The following is a 17469-nucleotide window of genomic DNA, read 5'->3' on the forward strand; positions in this document are numbered from 1 at the left end:
TTTTTCCTAGTCCCTCACAACTCAACCCAATAATTCCACTCATCATGGAACATTTTTGTACTTGAATAGGGAATCTCACAGAGTCATGTTATCCATGTGTACTTTCATCAAGGAAATGAAATGTTTCATGATTAGCAGGGAAGAGGTCTTAATGACATATGTACCCACTACAGCTCTAGGTTAGAGACTTTCAAACATGGGGCCCTCATAAAGTATGTGTTCACTGAAGCAAAGAATAATGACTTTACCATGAAGACTCAGTACAGGAAAGAACGGTGGCTTTACCCTGAAAATTCAGAGAAAACAGTGAATCATCTTTGCACTTTAAGTGTGAAAGGTGGGAGTTCACCCACAGTGCCATAAAACCATTCAAAGTGGGCCACGGATTTGTAATATTTCATCATTGTTTATAATTTATTTATTATTTATTATGTCCCTGTACTGTTACTGCAAGAAATGTCACAAAGGATACTTGCTAAGCTAGTCAAGTGTTCCAAAGTACAGCAGGACTAACCTAGATTAAGTGAAAGGTAAGGTGTCTAATGCAATGCCATGTAACAGTGGGATAGTTTCTGGACCAGCTAAGAACTTTGCCTCTTGATTACTTAAGATACATGATCAGGACAGTTAACCATCTGTAGCAGAAACTATAAGTGTCTCCAGTATCCACTTTCCTCTTCCTCATCAGTTACAGAATCCTGTGTTTTTAACTGGCCCATGCCCACCTTCAATAAAGGCTTCATTTCTCAGCTTCCTCTCCTGCCCGTGTAGCCATCTGACTGCTTTCTTGCTAGAAGGATGTAAGTGGAGTGTCTGAAAAGTGTCTCTAATGGAATGGGTGTTTGTTACACTCTTCCATTCTTCTTTTGCTGGCTGGAGTTCAGACCAGGAGATGAGATGGAATCTCAAGTGGAAAAAATCCCAGGTTTCTGTGGATTGTGGGGACACCATATGAGGTACCTACACAGCTCATGGTTCTTAACCTGAGAGAGAAATAAACTACTATCTTGTTTAGGTTCCTGTCATTTGGTTTATTTTTTCTGTCTTTTATAGCTTAATCAAATCTCAACCGATAAATTATCTCATCCAAAACAGTGGCAAAGATGATGGGAACCAAGTAGGTATAACAGACAGTTAATACATTTGTAGACACATCAAGTCACTTTTATATTTAGGTAGTGATTGAATTTTACTTATTATTAACTTGTTTTTTTATTGGCTATGCTGTAAAATCTCTTCAACTGTTCCAACAAGTATTTAATCTTCAAAATTTCTGCAAATTAGCAATTTGAGAGCCAGTAGAGTAAGGAAAGAAGATAATCATATCTGCACTAATGTGTTTGCTCTCCTGTCTCCTTTCATCCATTTAAAAGTTACCTTAAGCCCTAACCAGTTTGGCTCAGTGGATAGAGCATCGGCCTGCGGACTCAAGGGTGCCAGGTTCGATTCTGGTCAAGGGCATGTACCTTGGCTGCGGGCACATACCCAGTAGGGAGTGTGCAGGAGGCAGCTGATCGATGTTTCTCTCTCATCGATGTTTCTACCTCTCTATCCCTCTCCCTTCCTCCCTGTAAAAAAATCAATAAAATATATTTTTAAAAAAGTTACCTTAAGAGCATAGGATCATGACTTTTGACCTTATAAATGTTCCTCTTAATCTGTTCATTATGATTAAGTTAGAGCACTGGAGTAACCATGTGAAGCAGGATCCAGCCTATGTATGGCTGTAAAAACAGTGAATGCTTTGAAGGTTTTGTAAGACACTAACATGCTGTAGTAGCCATGACGTTGTAAATTTTCCTGAGCTGATCTCTACCTCTGAAGATTTTTTATTGGAGCCTAACTGTTAGCTCCCCTGGCATTAGAGATTTGGTTAGCCATGAAGTTAACCTTTGTCCAAGAAGAGCGATAAGATTCCTTTCCCTAGAATCCATATAAACACTGTGGAGGCGTGCACAGAGGCATTGGAGAGCCCAATAAGTGACATCAGGGATGAGGGGACTAAGGGCTGGGATAGGGTGCCATTCCTATCTTTTTCTATCCATGTACTTTAAACTATTTAGCAGTAGATAGAATCTATGAAGATGCAATAGGCTGTCAACTATTAAAATTAGCTCACAGATTTAATTCTGCAGCAGGCCTCCTTTTATTTAAGAAGTCTATATTGAATTTTATATCGGACTAGAGGCCCAGTAAACGAAATTCGTGCATAGGTAGGGTCCCTAGGCCTGGCCAGTGATCAGGGCCGATTGGGGCCTTCTGGCTGCCAGCTAGGACCTTCTCTCCCCGGCCACCGGCCAGGGCCTTCATTCTGCGCTGCCCCCGGTGGTCAGCGCACATCATAGCAAGAGATCAAACTCCCAATCTCGGTCGAAGTCCCGAGGGGACACTTTGCATATTAGTCTTTTAGACTAGAGGCCCTATTTTCATGCACTGGAGTGGGGTGCCTCAGCCCGGCCTGCCTCCTCTCACAGTCTGGGAGCCCTCAGGGGCGGGAGGCAACAGGGGAAGGCGACACCCCATCACACCTCTGCTGCTGCTACTGCCGGCAGTGCAAGCCTCAGGCAGCCTTGGGCGGCTGGGGGGCTGAGGGGACTGGGGGACTCTGGAGGCAGGCGCGCGGCCCGCCTGGGGGTGGGGAGGGCCCACCCTTGCCATGTGCCTGCCACCCCAGTAGGGCTGAGGGGACTGGGCGCCACCATCTTGTGGCTGTGGGCACTGCCATCTTTGAGAGTGTGGCAGTCAATTAGCATATTCCCTCCTTATTGGCTGTGGGTGCCACCATATTTGTGACAGAGTGAGGGTCAATTAGCATATTCCCTCTTTATTAGATATGATTATGAAAGTTAACATATATTTATTATAGACAGATTGAGAAGTTATAAATTATCCAGATAAAAAGTACCACTATTCATAATTCTACCACTCATCTAATCTAATAATAGACAAATATGCAAATTGACCGCACCTTCGCTATGCCCAAGCCACGCCCACCAACCAATCAGGACGAATATGCAAATTATCCCAACAAAGATGGCGGCTAATTTGCATATCGCGACAGCGTAGAAAGAAGCCAAGAGATGCAGAAGGGAGCAAAGCTGCAGAGAAGCAAGCAAGCTGGGGGGAGGAGAAGGGAGGAGCGGAGGCGGGGCCGGAGGAGAAGGAAGTTGAGCAGGTGGGGCCGGGGGAGAAGGGGCGGGGCCAGGGGAGAAGGGAGGAGCGGAGGCAGGGCCAGGGGAGAAGGGAGGAGAGCGGGCTGGCGGAGAAGTTAGAAAAGCAGGGGGGCTGGCGGAGATCGCGGGGCGGGGGATAAGGGAGGAGAGCAGGCAGGGTGGGGTAGAGTGCAGCAGGAAACCCTATTGCAGGATTTTTCCTGCAACGGGAACGCTAGTCATAGTTAATATTTTGCTATGGACACATCTAGCTTTTCATCTAAAAATATACATGTAACCCAGATGCCAACTGGGCTCACTTACCTTTAGAAGACAGAGCTGTTTGAATTGGAGCACAAATTTCACAACTGTTAAGTATACATTCCCATCTGCCCTCACCCAACGGCCATGAGTACTCAGATTTCTTAGGGCTTACTTCCTCATGTTTCTCTGTCTCTACAGCTCAGGGTTCTATAGACAATATTCAGCTACAAAGCCCAAGTCCTTTGGGAATTTCAGGAAAAGTTCCACTCACACCCAAATATTTTAGGACTTTATTACGTTTACTAAATATTTGAAGAGGGTTACATTTTGAAGACCATCTCTGGCCATCTTTTTGGCTCCTCTTTCCCCAAAGACTCCCTCTCTGGAATAATAAATATATTACACAGATATAATAATAATAATAATAATAATCTGTAACAGAATTGTCCTACCCATATTTAATCTCCACTTTTTCTCAAAGTAGTTTCTCAAACAAAGGCAGTTTCTTTTCTAAGAGGATGGGTAAAATTTTAACCTCTTCAAATCTTCACCTATAGATTAAACCAAATGTTTAAACTTCTATGCACTTGTTTTATAACCTTTTTTATTTTAAATTCAGTTTTCATTTTCAATTTTTTAATTAAATTTATTGGGGTGACATTGGTTAATAAAATTATATAGGTTTCAAGTGTATAGTTCTTTGGTGCATTATCTATATATTGCATTATGTGCCCAACATCCAAAGTCAAATCTCCTTCCATCACCATACAATCGACCCCCTCTACCCTGCACTACCCCCTCTGCCTCCCTTTTCCTCTGGTAATCACCATACTGTTGTCTGTGTCTATGAGTTTTTGTCGCGATTCTTCATTGTTGTTTTGTCTTATAGTCCATTTGAGTGAAATCATATGGTTCCTGACTTTTTCTGTGTGATTTATTTCACCTAGCATTACCTTCTTTGATAATTATGAACTACATTGTGAAATATGTTCCTCATTAACCTATAGTATTCCCCACATCATTTTTAGTGGATGTTTATTGGTTATTACTTGGATGGACTATAATCTATCTGCTTCCTATTGTTGGAAACTGAAGTTGTTATTCATCTTCATTGTTAGAAAAAAAAGAAACACACTAGAAAAACATGAAAAGAAACAGATAGAAACTTCACTGACTTCAAAGAAGGCTTGATGATTCAGATCGTAATGACTACCCAAAAGGAAGATTTGTAGATTTGGCAAAGGCTATGCATAGTTTTAAGTCTTTTGCTATATATTTCCAAATTGCCCTCCAGAAAAGTTTTACTATGATCTACCAGTAAGTCTCAGCAGAGCTTTTTTTTTTTTTCTGAGCCTCCATTACCTCTAAGTTTTGTCAGTTTTCCTATCATTTTAAAAAAATATATTTGTATTGATTTCAGAGAGTAAGGAAGAAGGAGAGAGAGATGGAATCATTAATGATAAGAGAATTATTGATTGGCTGCCTCCTGCATGCCCCCTACTGGGGATCGAGCCCACAACCCGGGCATGTGCCCTTTACCAGAATCAAACCTGTGACCCTTCAGTCCACAGGCTGACACTCTATTCACTGAGCCAAACCAGCTAGGGCAGTTTTCCTATCTAATAGGTAAATATGGCATTCCATTTTTTTGAAGTGTATTTCTCATATTACAACTGAAGCTAAATTGTTTCATATTTTTTTACTATTTTTAAAATAAATTTTTTTATAGTAACTACCACTTTTCAACAGAACTCCCTAGACCCTCCACCACGTGTGGACACAACCAGATGTGTGCAACCTGGAAGAGGGCTGGAACTCGGCATGGACGAGACTAACTCCATTCTTATCTGCTGATGTTGCTTCTAGCGAGAGAGAGAAAGCTTCCTCGCTCTTTCTTCTCTTTCATTATATGGACCAAGTAGTTTTCCTCTTTTGATTGTCCTTGTAATTTTGAAGTTACCTATTTCAATTTTATACTAGTGTGGGATAGCATGTCCTCTTGATTCGTTATATCAAGAACATGTATTATCTACTTACTTCATATATGTCATAAGCTTAGTTTATTTTTTTCTTTACTTCATCCCCAACTTCCTAGCTGTACTGGCAAAATCAATTATTTTATATCAAGGTTATTATTCTCTTTTCATATTCCATCAGTCCTCTTTCAAGAATTAGTCCTGTCATTATACTTAGTTTCAGACCTATATTAAGAACAATGTTGGTGACTCTATGTAACTTGTTTTGTGCCACTTAATATTTTGATTTCTTTAAAAATTTACTGTTTGTAGAAATCATTCTTTTTTCAGGAAGTATATCTAATTGGTATGAGTTTGGTTTCTTGCTTGGGTGAGACTCCTGTGCTTTGTAGATAAATGATAGCTTGGCTGAGTACAGACATTTTATGGTACAATATTTCCTCTCAATTTCTGGTATTTAGTGTATGGAGGAGACTTTTAATGCCACTGTAGGTTTTTTTCCCCTTTTCTGTTTACCTCTGGATAGTTGCTGTATTTTTTAATATCTGGATTTCATAAATTTTCTCCATTTAGGGCAAGAACATATTTTTAAAAAGCTTTTAAGATTCAAACAAGCTAGTCTTTTTCTTTAGACCTGAGAAAATATCTTCCATTATATGCTAATTAATTCTTTGCCTCTTTCTTCTTTCGTTTTCTACTTTGGGATGTGTGTGTGTGAATGCGTGTATATATAATTTCCAGTTTTATCCGTAGGTAATTCTGGAGTATTTAATCCTGGTTATGTGTTTTTGTGTGTGTGTGTGTGTGTGTGTGTGTGTGTGTGTGTGTGTGTGTTGTTTTTTTTTCAGGATTCAATCTCCTCATTATTGTTGCATTTTTAGACTCCTGCTTTTTCATATATAAACTTTACTGCTATCAGATCTTTAAATCTTACAAATGCCTCCTATTGCTTCATAGATTCTATGTCAACACACACACATCAGATTTTTAATATCCTGTTTATTCCCTGGTTCATTGGAGGACACTGATTTGTAGAGGAATATTTTCTCTGATTTCTCAGATTGGTCGCTTTTACTGTCAATTGCTGTGTCTTCTTTCCCTTGTATGTCCTGATGTTTTGTTTGCTCATGAAAGAAAAAGCTCTGGGCTTATTCACAATGGGAGGTGAGAAGAGATTGGAGAAAGAAGGGATTGTATGGAAATGTGTTAAAATCTCCAGGCTCAGACAAAGTGAGCAGGGGTGAATGTGGATTTATCGCAGTTTATTAAACTTGCCAAGTCACAGGTATCATCCCTTGGGGCCGGTCACCAAGGGCAGCTTTGCAGGAAGATTTAATATACAGAGCGACCTTTTATTTCTCTGAATTTATTATGGTGACTAAAAATTAGTATACATTCTTTAATTGCTCCAATTTGAGACAATGGCTTCTGCTCAGTTACTGTCCCAAGGAAAAGTCAAGAGCAAGAACTCCACTGCAGTCCCCTCTCTCTGTGCATTTTAATGCTTACATTTCCCGAGCTGCTGGTACATAAGATTTCTCTCCTAACCACTGCAGGGCCCTCCAACTCAGCTACCATACTCACCGACCTCAGTTAAGGATGACTGCATGGTTCAACTAGCATTTTTCCTTCTACTGACTTGGCAGGCTGGTGGCTATCTTACCAGGTTTCACATGGACTACCTTCGGCAAGGGCATGGTGCCCACCCTGGTTTATAATGCAGATACAGATTCCTCCTCCTTTTTTAGATCCCTTTGGTCATGTGCCCATGTTCAAGTTATCATCTCTGTCCAGAACTCCTATTGTTGACTTTTTTTCAAGTACCGGGGCAGTCGTCTAGTTTGTGTCTCTAAGCCTGGGACAGAGATTGACACTGCTGTTCTGGGGCTCATATTTCAGACAGTGCTCCCAACTCCCCCTGCATTACAAGAATAATTAACTATTGATCCAAAATGGCTTTCTCTGTTTCCATGCACCATGCCACTGATAGGTTCTGGTGGAGTTCCACGTGATTTTCCTAAGGGAAAGAGGCAAAATTTGGGACTAGGTGTAGAGTTTTATCTTTGTTTTTAAGATCCAACTGGAGTGTAGCACACTGAACAGCCTATATACTTCAGATTATTCCTGAGAACTGACCACGAAGAGGAAACTCCCTCCAACCTTAGCATCGAGCAGCTACAAAGCACTTGCTTTAAAAGGACTACACTGCACTTCCCAATAAAGGTCATTTGCTGCTAACGAGTTGTTTCCTCGTTCACGGACATATACCAGTCCTGAGTCATCACAGAAATGCGGGAGGTGCATCTCCAGCGGTCCCCACTCCCCACTCATGCAAAGACGCCAGAGGTGCAGAACAGAGCCAGCTGCCCAACCACCTGATTCCTTGCAGAACCAGTCCCGCTCCTGCCTCCACCTGAGTTTCACACGTGGTTAGTGGCATCCCACTTCCATGCAGAAATAGTGCCTTGAACCCCCTTCCCCACCCTAATCTTGCTCATACTGAAGTTCAAGGGCAGAAGGAGATGATATGCCGCTATGGAGCAGGCAGCAGTAGGGAACCTAAAAGATACAGATTCTACTATGTCTCCTTGTCTTAGTTATTATAGTCTCAGGGAAATACAAACAACCAAAGATGATGCATTTAGGAGATAAGAAATCTCATAAGAGCACAATTTGCAAATCTTAATTTTAGGCGAATTTTTAAAATAGAAAACAAAGCTCAATTCCTATTAAAGGATTATCTACATAATACAATTTTAGAACACCGTTTTTTTTGTGTCACACGAGAGTGCAGGACACCAGTGAGCAGGAGAGGCACGTGATGGGCTGAGAATGGAGAAGACTGGATTGTACTTCAGGCTCTGAGATGTGAGAGGCACCAGTGATGAATGAGCAAATGGAATGATTAGAGAAAATGGGCCCAGATTAGAAACATATTCTGAGCTGAGATAAAAAACACTGGAAATAAACACATCATCACAAAGGAAACTTCTCCAATCCTACATTTCATTTTTACCAGATTTAAAGATCCAATTTTCAAAAAATGAACAAAACAGACCTCCAAATGTGGGACTTCACATTTCTTCCGGCTTTGAGAAACTTTTAATTCAAATATACACTTTTCCTGTCATTTAATCAAACTTTTCTATAGAAAACTGGTTTTCCCATATATTTAAGTAATTGACAAAATACACTGAGTGGCCAGATTATTATGATCTCTGAACGCATAATAATCTGGCCACTCAGTGTATATCCTATATAATAAAAGGCTAATATGCAAATTGTCCCCTCGACCAGGAGTTCGACCAGCAGGCAGGCTGGCCAACCGCCCATGTCCCCTCCCCCTGGCCAGGCTGGCCGGACCCCACCCATGCACAAATTCATGCACCAGGCCTCTAATACACACACACACACACACACACACACACACACACACACACACTGAGTGGCCAGATTATTATGGGTTCAGAGATCATAATAATCTGGCCACTCAGTGTATGTGACAACAGAACATAAGTGATACTGACACATATATTTCAATCTCACATATAAATATATTCAAATAAAAACTAAATTTGAGGCAGAACCTACCATAAAATCAATTTATGTTTGTTAGCAAAATAAACTTTGGTTGAAAAATACTTCAATTAGACTTTAAAAAAAAATCCTCACCCAAGGATATTTTTCCATTGATTTTTAGAGAAGGGAGGGAAGAAAGGGGAAAGAGAGAGAGAGAAACATTGATGTGAGAGAAACACATAGATTGGTTGCCTCCTTCAGGCATGCTGACTGCGGCAGGGATCAAACATGTAACCCGGGTACATGCCCTTGACCAGGAATCGAACCTGAGACCCTTCGGTATGTGGGCTGACACCCTAACCACTGAGAGACGCTGGCCAGGGTTCAATTAGGTTTTAAGAAAATAAGTAGTGCAGCTGTCCTTGCTTCTAAGCCAGTGCTACATTCTTGACAATAAATACGTGAAAACAAATGCATTATAACTTCAACTCTATATTTAACTCAGAATTCCAGCTTATTCTTGCTCAAATTCATCCTCCTAATGTCCCTCACCAGAGATAACAAAGGGAAGGAACACTTTACAGAGTAAAATAGTATTTACTCTGGTCCACTCTGATTTCCCAAACATGTCCCTCTCAGGGCAACATTTCTTCAGCCCAATTTGTGCTACTAAAAATAAAAATGTTTTTAAAAAACACTCTTTAAGAATCAATGAGCGCGGCAGCCCCTCCTCTCTGCCCACTGGCTCATTGGAAAGAGGCCCTGCCAGGCCTGAGGACTCAGAGGGAGGGATCGGGTCCACCTGAGCATCAAGTGCTACCTGAGCTCCGTGATTTTCTTCCCTGCAGAGGACCAACCACAAACACACACAGTTTGGTTTCCTTTTCTGAAACACGTGGCTTAACGTTTACTCTGCCTCTTAGCAGGCGAGGTGAGACCCACAGGATGAGTAATTCTGATGCAACTTGGGATAGCTGATGGATTTACTCCCTACAAAACTGCCTCCTGCCAGGTGACTTAAGTGAGATAGCCTTTTATTCAAGTCGGGAGAGAAACCCCCTAGGCCAGAATTCAGAGCACATTCTAGGCCTCTTAAAGAGGGGAATTCTCCCCAGAAAGGCCAGTGTTCACTTTGTACCAAGCTGGCATTCCTGTGAGGAGTGTTAGCGCCCTCTAACTTTTCACAGAAGCAAGCAGCTGAGCCTAAATTGTTATTAATTCTTAGGCTGGTTTGTTGATGTTAGACAAAGCGGAGAACAAATGCCAGACATTAACTTTATGGCTTCTCTAAATCACCAAGAAGTTACGAAAATATTTTTCAAAGCAGAATTTTACCCTATTTACTATGATTATTTTTCAATAATATTTTTAGTTAAGGAAGGGAAATTTGTTCCAATTCTCAGTGCTCTTGTTTTAAGTTTGATGGCTGAGGTGACATACACATAGTGTAAAGACTTTATAGAATATACAATATATAAAACACATTTGGAGTTGTTGAAAGAATCAACCTTGTGAGTTGGCATCAATCTTTGAAACAAGATTTCAAAGCAACTTTCTATACAAACAAAATGTACTTTCGTTTTGTATTACATTTTTCTAAATTTGAAGATTTTATTAAAAAATCACCCACCTCAATATTCCCAGGAATACTGTGTTAACTTGCCCTATAAAATGCAAAGAAAAACAGACATGTTCAGACCCAAATCCATAACCATTTCAAAGAAGCATCACATTCAAGCTCCATTGCAATGCTAGCATTAAGTCTTAACATCTGCATTCATGATAGGAAAGGAAATTAGAGATTCCCTTAGTAAATCTTTTCTTCTTCCAATTTTTATTGAGCTATAACTGCCATGTTGTATAAATTTAAGATATACAGCATAATGATTTGATAATGTGTATATTGTGAAATAACTACCACAATAAATTTAATTAACATTCATCATCACCTCACATAGTTACCAAAAATATTTTTCTTCCTTGTGATCAGAGTATTTAATATCTATTTTCTTAGCAACTTGCCAATACATAATACTCTATTACCAACTATAGTCACCATGCTGTACATTACATTCCAGTACCTTCTTAATTTATAACTGTTGACCAACTTCATCCAATTTCCCTGGCCCCCTGACCCCTGGCTCTAGCAACTAAAAATATGACTTGTTTTTGTAGGAGTTTGGTTTTCAGATTCCTACATGTGAGGTCAACAGTATTTGTCCTTCTCTGTAGGACTCAGTTCACTTAACATAATGCCCCCAAGGTCCAGCCGTGTTGTTACAAACGGCAGGACACACATAAATAACCTTTTCTTTATCTGGTCACACATCAATAGACACAGGCTGAACCATGTCTTGGTTATTGTAAATAATGCTACACCAGGGAGGTGCAGATGTCTATTCTCCCACATAGTGACTTCATTTCCTTTGGATATATTCCAGAAAGTTGAATTGCTGGATCAACTGGTAATTCTATTTTTAACTTTATGAGTAACCTCCATACTTTTTCCCATTTAGCTAAACAAATTGTTGATCTTGCCCTAGCCGGTTTGACTCAGTGGACAGAGCGTTGGCCTGTGAACCAACGGGTTCCATTCCATTCCAGTAAAGGGCACATAGCTTGGTTACAGGCTCCACCCTGGCCCGGGCCCTGGTTGAGGCTTCTGCAGGAGGCAACCAATGGATGTGTTTCTCTGATATCTGCTTTGTATCACTAGTGTTTCTTTTCCAGAGTGTCATAATGGGATCACAGCCTCTGCGTACGGCTTTTAGTTAAACTTAGCATAATGCATTTGAGATTCCTTTCTGTCGTGGTGTGGATTAGAAGCTTATTCCTCTTTATTGCAGAGCATTATCCCATTATATAGATGCACCATGGTTGTTCACTTATTCATCAACTGAAAACTATGTGGATAAGTTCCAATGTGGGGTGATTGTAACTAAGGCTGCTATGAATATTCCCATATAGGTTCCTATGTGAACATGTTTTAATTTACTTGGATTGCTGAGTTATATGGAAGTATATGTTTAACTTTATAAGAAATTGCAAAACTGCTCAAAAATAGGCATAACACTGCATTCTTAACAGCTATATATGAGAGTTTCAATTGCTCCATATCCATGCCAGTATATGGTATTGTTAAGTATTTTTCCTTGTGTTTTTTTCCCCCCCAGCCATCCTGCTAGGTGTTCAGTGGTGTCGCATTGTGCCTCATCTGAGGACATGCTTAGATACAGGAAAAGAGAGAGAGAGAAAAACATCATTGTGAGAGAGAAACATTGATCAGTTGTCTTCGGTACTTTTCCTGAACCCAAAACCAAGGTATGTGCCCTGACCTAGAATAGAACCGGCAACCCTATGGTGTGGAAGACGAAGCTCCAACCAACAGAACCATAATGGCCAGAGGTTTGGCTCATTTTTAAAAATTCTTTTAACAATGTCTTTTGAGAGCAGAAGCTTTGATTATTAAGAAGTCAAATTTATTAACATCTTTTTTTCTTTAAAGGATCATGCTTTAGTATTTAAGAAATCTTTGGCCAAGTCACGAATATGTCCTATGTTTTTAAGTAAAAGTGTTATAATTTTGAATTTAAATTAAGTCTATCATCTATTTTTAGTAAATGTTTGAATATGGCACAATTCCCTTTTATGGCATATTGATGTCCAATTGTGCCTGTACTTTTACCATTTTCCACTGAATTGTTTGTACATGTGTGACAGAATAAAATGGACACATTTGAAGGGCTCTACCTTAGACTCTATTCTGTTCCATTGTGTTCTACAGCCATCCTTTTATCCATACTGCATTCTTGATTATATATTTCATAGTATGTTTTCATAATGTCTTGACACCAGATAGAATGAGTCCTCTAATTGTTTCCAAAATTCTTATTCTTTTGTCTTTTCATATAAATTTTAAAAACAATTTGTCAACTTCTAGAAAACTTCTGGTGGAATTTTTATTGGGATTATACTCAGTTTATAGATCAGTGATAGGGAATTGATATCTTTATTATATTGAGTCTTGAAATCCATGAATATATTTATAATGCCTTCTTTAATAAAGGCACTACTAATAAAAAGGCATTATTAATAAAAACTTAAAACACTTTATTTTTTTAATATTGAGTTGTTTTCACCTTTCAAATATTATACATATGTTGTTAGATTCATTTGCAAATGTTTTACGTAGTACTGAGTTGTAAATAGTACTTTGAAAATTTAAATTTCTAATTTGTTACTGCTAGTGTACATATATACCACTGATTTCTGTAAATTGAGCTTGTGTCTTGCAACCTTGGTAAGACTTCAGTCTTTCATATTTTCCATACACACAGTCATGTCATAATAGAAGACAGTCTATTTATTTCTTCCTTTTCAATAAGTATGCCTATTTCTATATTTTGCCTTATTTTACTGAATAGCACCTTCAACATGATAATGAATAAAGCGGGATGAGTAGACACACTTGTCTCATTCCTACCTCAATAGGAAACAACATTTGATCATTAAATGTAATGTTATCTGTGTGATTCTTGTAGGTACCTTCTATCAGGTTGAGATAGTTAGGTCCCTTCTATTCCTAGTTTGCTAAGAAGTTTTCTTTCAAAGGCATATTTTTGTATCTATTAAGATGATCATTTGTTTTTTCTTCTTTATCGTCTCTTCATATGGTAAATTACACTGATTAATTTTTTAATTTGAAACAACTTTGCCTTCATGGGATAAATCCTATTTGATTATGATATAGTACTCTTATTTTTATAATGTGACAGGATTTTTCTTGCTAATATTTTAATAGTTTGGTTAGAGTGGGCAGCTAGAAACACATGAGCTGGGAAAGGCAGTTGGGGTTGGAGGGGATACATGTGAGACAAACCAAAAATAGACACTGGAAGCATCAGGCCCTTCTGTGAGGAGAGAAAATTCAGAGCCCCTCCAGGATGTGGTGTAAGCGGTGGCATACACCTGGGTGAAGGAGCCTTATAGTCTGAAGATATTTTTCCTGGAGTCATGAGGGAGGGGGTGACTTGCTCCTCGCTAGGGGCACTCTAGCCTCGGGGTATAAATCCTCTGAACTCCCAAATATCAGGGCACTCGGTTTGGTGTCAGCCTGCTGAGTTGCCTGCTCAGGTTCTGAGTGTCCTCCTTTTTCTGCAAATGAATTCTCACCTGCTTTTGCTGCTATTTGTTGTCTCTTGTTTGAATTCATTCCTGCGAGCAAGACAGGAACTGGGGCGCAGAGTGCTGTCTCTGGCCAGAGGCTATCTCAGGGCAGAGATGACCTTGACCATCGCTGACAGTGTTGGTTCTATGTTCACAGTGGATATTGTTTTTCACTTTCCTGCCATGTTTTGTGTGGTTTTGGTATCAGAGTAATGCTGATGGGATGATGTGAGAAGTATTCCCTCCTATTGTATTTTCTTGAAGAGTTTGTGTAGAGCTGTTAATGTTAATCCTTAACTGTTGTTACAATTCCTAGTGATGATATGGCGCCTTCAGTTCTCTTTGTGAGAACGTTTAAGCATCAAATTTGTTGGCATAAAGTTGTACATGCTGTTCCCTTACTGGCCTTTAACTGTCTGCAGGATATTTAGTGATGTTCTCTTTTCCATTCTTGAGATTGTTAATTTGTGTCTTGTACTTTTTTGTCACACTGGTTATAGATTTATACACTTTATTGATCTTCATCAAGAACAAGGTATTGGTTTCAATGATTCTATTTTTTTTAATTTTATTAAGTTTCTATCTTTATTATTTCTTTCTGTTTTCTTGTTCTGTATTCTACTTCCTCTTCCTTTTTACTTCTTTAAAGTGAAAACTTAGATTCTTGATGTGAAACTATTCTCTTGTTGAATATATGCATTTCATGCTATGAATATCCTTCTAAGAAATGCTTTCGCTGTATTCCACAAATTTTGGTATTTTTATATATTGTATTTTTACTTTTATTCAATTCAAAGCATGTTCTAATTTCTCTTGTAGTTCCTTCTTTTATTCATGGATTAGTTAGAAGTGTCTTCATAATTTTTAAATATTTGGGGATTTTATAGATATCACTCCATTGTAAAGATATGTACTGTAAATAAGTTCAATTTTATAAATAAAAAATTTTAAGCATATTATACAGAATAAGGTACTAAAGATTGTTACATATGCACTTGAAAGGAGGACATATTTTGCTATTTCTCAGTGGTTCCTTTTGTTCAAGAGTCAGTGTCTCGTGCTTCTGGGCATGCTCGAATGCCTTAAGCATTGCTTTTGAAGTAGAGGTAAACCTGTGAGATATTTCAGATTTGATTCAGATAAATGAGTACTGATGTAAAGCAAGTTAAGTTGTTTTGCTAGTTATGATATTGACTTCAATTTGAAAAAAAAAAGCAATATGTGTGAAGCACAAAAAAACAAAGCGCAATTTAACAAGATATGCTGTTTGCTTTGCCTAGACATTATCAATCTTATTGGTGGAAGGGTTTGTCTTTTGCAATTCATTCTACCATTTCGTCTAGCCAGAACTGTCATACTTCCTGTATTATTAGACACAACTTTCTTAAAGCACGTGTGTGGGTTTTGATGTTTTCAAGCCCCCCAAAATTAATTCATGGATATACATAGTAATTAACAATGTATAAACAGGAATGTCAAGAACATGTGGGGTGAAGAGTGGGAAATTCTACAAGTGGAATTATATTTTATTCTACTTGGCACATAAAATTAGATTAGAAAGAAATTTAACAGGGGGAACAAGCACATATGGCTGGGGTTTTTTTTGTTTTTTGTTTTTTTTTTCCCGTGTTGGCAAAGTAAAAGTAGGTAAAAGTTGCCACACTGTTTACAAATGAGGGAAAGCAATGGAAATGGTATTACCTTTACACTCAGGAGGGTCACTACTCCGTCGGTTAAGCCCAGAACAAACAAGCCTGCTCTCTCCAACAAGTGAATATTCATCTGGTCCACTGGAAGGCTTACACCTATAAGTTACTACTTCATTATATTCAGATGTATCCTTGTGGCTACTGCTGAATTCTCCATTTGGTATTTGTTGAGGTAGTTGACACAAAACCTCTTAAAAAGAGAAAAAAAGTGGACGGAAAAGGCAAAAGCAAAAGTAAAAGACAGCATTAGTAGTGTCCTATGAACTGCCTTCAATAAGTTCATTGACATATGATTTCTACATCCAGTTGCAAATCCAATATCCACTTGAAACAAAGTTTCTAAGAAAAAAATGTATTATCCTAATTCAAACCATTAATAGAGAAATGAAATTTTAGAATAAAACCCATATTCTTAAAAACCCATATAAGATACATGTATGAAATACTTGTATCTGTAAGGCCATGCTAAGTTTTTTTTTCTAATCATAAGAGACGCTGACAATTTAATGAGAAAATACAATTTAGGAAAACTCAGTGCTAGGTAAGAAATGCTACATCCTTTCCTGAATCAGTGGTTCACAGGTATACCACGATTTTGTCTTTTCTCACTGTCATCCTTAGAGTGTACAGTGAGATTTTCCAATGGCTTCAGACTGTCTGACAATGCAGCAGGGTGAATCTGGAGGTTTTCCTTTAAGCCAGATACTGAAGAGATTAGAAAAAATGTAAAGCACTGCTTTGGAAATGTTTGATCTTCCAAAAAATGGCACATTTGTTAACATGTATTGAGATTGTTGTTCTTAAAAAATGAATTAAATAATTATTTTAAAACTCTGCCTTAATCCTAATATAAAGAATATCAGTAGCACTAAGCCACCTGCAGAAAAGCTCTGTGGTGTCTCTGTTAATTGTAAAGCATACAGGGGTCCCCAGGCCAAAAGTTTGGGAACGGCTGCTGTAAATTCTAAAGAGAAAATGTACTTACTTTCACAATGTGGTGGCTCCTCACTCCATCCCACAGTATTTCCAGAAAGTTCACAATATAGAATTTTTGTTCCAAGTAAGTAACAACTAAATGAGAAAAGAAATTATTATTGTTTTCTTTATCAGTTAACAAGAACACATAATAATGAAGAAGTTTTTATATGGTTGTTTTTCTGCACTACAGTACCTTCAAGGAGAAGTTTCTGAAGTGACAGGTATTGAATGTGTTAACTGAATCTATAAATTAATGAAATGGAGAGATTCTTCATATGAACACACGTTGGCCTAGAGCAAAGTATCTAAACAAACCTGTCACACTGACAGTCTGGTGATTGCTACCTCTGGCAGGCACATCACACTGTCACATCTATGCCCTTGCTCATGCCATTCTGCTCTGTCAGGGCAACGACTGAGCAGAGAGATCTGGCCCAAGAGCTGACCTGACTGCATTCGAGTTGCAGCTCCAAGACTGACTTGTTTGTTGAGCTTGGACAAGTCCCTTAATATTTCTATTTTTTTTTGATAACTTTTAATTTTTTGTTAATTCTCACCAGAGGATATTTTTAATTTTTTTATTTTATTATTTAATTTCTTTATTGATTAAGGTGTCACATATTTGTCCTCATCCCCCCATTCCTATCCCCCACCCCTCCCCACGGATGCCCCCACCCCCCTGTTGTCCTTAACCATTGGTTAGGC

The 17469-nt window shown here is 38.7% G+C and overlaps 1 protein-coding gene across 3 annotated transcripts in view; it reads right to left on the bottom strand.

The window, feature by feature from the left end:
• The window catches only part of LOC307093232 (membrane cofactor protein-like), a 65398-nt gene that overhangs the window by 14744 nt on the left and 33185 nt on the right, over positions 1 to 17469 (bottom strand). For 2 of the 3 annotated variants that reach the window (XM_079761156.1, XM_079761158.1), the window contains exons 10-12: positions 16772 to 16857; positions 15779 to 15976; positions 10542 to 10575 (exon numbers count right to left, since the gene is read on the bottom strand). The gene's annotated coding sequence lies outside the window, so the exon portion shown is untranslated. Of the gene's footprint in view, positions 1 to 10537; positions 10576 to 15778; positions 15977 to 16771; positions 16858 to 17469 lie in introns of all 3 variants that reach the window. The other variant, XM_079761157.1, reaches the window with a different exon arrangement.

This window comes from Cnephaeus nilssonii (assembly GCF_951640355.1).
Source record: "Cnephaeus nilssonii genome assembly, chromosome: 21".
Classification (NCBI taxonomy): Eukaryota; Metazoa; Chordata; class Mammalia; order Chiroptera; family Vespertilionidae; genus Cnephaeus; species Cnephaeus nilssonii.